This window comes from Thalia democratica, chromosome 3 (genome assembly GCF_965202585.1).
Source record: "Thalia democratica chromosome 3, ktThaDemo2.hap1.1, whole genome shotgun sequence".
NCBI lineage: Eukaryota > Metazoa > Chordata > Thaliacea > Salpida > Salpidae > Thalia > Thalia democratica.
In genome coordinates, this window is record NC_139167.1 from 99,864,325 (window position 1) to 99,867,564 (window position 3,240).

Below are 3,240 nucleotides of genomic sequence, written 5' to 3' on the forward strand. Positions count from 1 at the left end.
TAATTAATTCAGACTTGTTTGTCTTTGGTGGGTATTTACAAAATGGTGAGTATGATAGTTGTGTAAGAAAGTTTTGTAACAAGACTAAAACTTGGTCATGTAAACCACAATTAGATATAGTGGACCACAATTATTTTATCTGCTGTTTTAAGCAAGACTTCTATGTAATAAGATACAATGGTACTTGTTTAGATTACAGTTTTGAAACCAACAAATTAAATCAAAGGGCTGATATGAAAAATAAAAGATGTAATTCAGCTTTATCAGTTTTCGAAGGAAGAATTGTTGTTACTGGAGGTTACAAACGAAAGTCCGTAGAAGCATATGATTATTATGAAAACAAATGGAACTACTTTCCTGATATGATTGAATATAGAAGTGACCATGCATCAGTTAGCATGGGTAACAAGCTGCTTGTTATTGGTGGATTTGATACTACAAGCTGTGAAGTATTTGATAGTTTTTCAAGAAAGTTCATTTTATTAAAAGCAAAATCACCTAAATTTAACTCTCATCGTTCATCTACATACCAAGCTGTCTGTATAGGTAACACTATACTATTGCTATCTGAAAATTACTTCTATGGAACTTCAACAGCTACAACCATGTATGTTTATGATGTTACAAAAAACCTTTGGTCGATAAAAACGTGTAGTATTTTAAATAACATGATTAGCTATTCCTGTGTGAAATATTGAATATATTGATCTCAAAAACTTAATTGAATCATTTATGTTTGTAGAAGCTTTACTCTTTTGTTTATATTAGTATTTAGTTTGTAAAAGTTTTCAGCTGACTTCGTTCGTTTAATAAACTTGTTCAAGTTTTGTGTTTTTATGTAAGTAATATATTCTACAATTAAACAGTTATAGAAGGGTAGCCGTTGTATAATATATTTTTCTCATTAAATGGTCACTTACATACATTATATTACAAACACTGTTAAAAAATTTAGAAAATTTCAAAATAAATGTATGCACAATTTTTTTTGCTTTTTTTCTTTATTAAATTTAAAACATAAATTTTTCCATGATCTACAACTAATTTTCAAAGTGAGAACTTTTTTATAAACATTATATTAACACTCTAAACACTTTTACCTTAATGATGTAAAAAAAACTTATACTAGGTTATATTAGATGCTTTTGAATGTATCTATTTTTTTATGTATTTTATATCTATACTATATGATATTTAACCTTTTCTAATATCAAACTAAGTTCTTACAATTAAACACAACTATCATTTTACTAGATGTCAATGAAAATTTATCTGGAAAAAAAGAGTTTAAAATAAAAAAAAACTAAATGTATTAAGGATTTTTTAAGCTAGTTGTAATGAAATACGATATTAGTTAGCAATAATTTTTTACTTAAACAAATTAAGAAATAACGAAAAATAGGTAAAGTTAGAATTAATGTTACTATTTTATTATACTCTAAATGTGTAGTAAGTTTAATTTACATACAATGTTTTTAATGTTATAGCTTGTTTGAATACAAATTTTGTTTGACTAGTTTTATTTCTAGTTGCTTATATAAATTTGTTACTAAATTTTGAAATAAAATTTCGTTATTTTATAAATTTCGTTAATTTTGAATTAAATATTCGAAATCTTAATATTTTTACTTTTTTAATTCAGCGCAACACTTACTCTATTTAATAATCACGAATTTATTTGATGGTGTTTTTACAATAAAAAAGTAAAACTATATTTGTTAGTTAATTTTTAGATTAGAATTTTAAATTTATTCTTAAAAAAACGTCATATAAACTATTTCAATTTGCAACACAAATTTATTGTAATTCTACATTTTTAAATTGTATATACAAATAGTTTTTTAATTACTTAAATATTAAATTTTTAAGCCGGTAAAACATAAAAAAAAAGTTTCAAATAAATTTTAACTCTGAAGATTAAAAAAAAAGTTGTCACTTTTCAATTTAGAAAAGTCTACAGTCTTGAATTTGATAAAGGTTCAATTTATTTGTATAAATAATAAAGTTTTTTGATATATTAAAAAATATAACACACATTTCATTAAAAAAAATTATTTGAGATCTTTCATAGTAAGTCTTGTTGTAAGTGTAAAAATTGTATCATACTAAATTAAACAAAGTTGAAACTGAAATAAGAATATACTGTAGCTTAAAGTTTTAAAATATAAAATGACATAAAAATCGAATGTAAAAATAATTAAATGCTTATAATGTAAAAGTTTGCTGTACTAACAAAACTCGTTAGATTAAAATTTAATTAAAATAAACCATCGATAAAAATAAAAACAAAACTACACTTTAAAAATTACGAAAAACTATTTACTTTAAAATTACTTCGCAAAGGATTAAAAAAGTCTAGTTTGGTATACGTACTTTTTCTGCTTACATCCATTGGGCTTTAAAGATTGAATGCATAAGGCTTCTAGAATACGAAGCTAAAAAAAGTTCTCCGCTCTAACTAAAACAGAACGATTCTCTTTTTTATAATTTTAGCACATTCAGGTTTGTCCTACAAATATTGCACAATCGCCGAAAAGTATATTCCAAGCAAGTTTCTACGAACAGCCATCAAACAAGCTTTTTGATGGTCGTTCGGAGATTATTATTTACGTGTTAATTTACTATATAAATATGTTGTACCTATCTAATATAGAAAAAACAAATAAATACAAAAAAAAAATAAGTTTTCAATGAGAATTTTTGTAATTTTTTTTTAAACAACAAATAAAAACGAAACTAAGATTAGTTGAATTTTTTAGAAACTTTAAAGATTTATAAAGAAAAAGATGTATTTTTTCGAAATTGCTTGATAAAACTTAAATTTGTTTTGTACGAAATATTCTAACTAGTAATATTGTATTTATTACAGATTGTATTACTTAAAGCAGACTATCATATGATCAAGACTATAAAAGATTGTGTGAACAGCTTGGTAATCTGCTTTATTATCATATATATAATAAACTAACTTAAACGTTAAACGTGTTATTTGAACTAAATGATTACATTTAAAAGTTAAATGAAAAAGTTAACAAGGTCGAGTAATACAAAGATATGTATATTAACAAAAACACTTTGTTCTATACATTAATTTAAGAAAAAAAACGTCAGTAAGGTTTTTTAAAATAAAAAAATTATTTTTCGACTATTAACAAAATATCAAAATAAATTTAAACTAATATATAGCAAAAAAATAAGTACGTTAAAAAGAGATCCTCCTAAACTTTAAAACTGTTATAT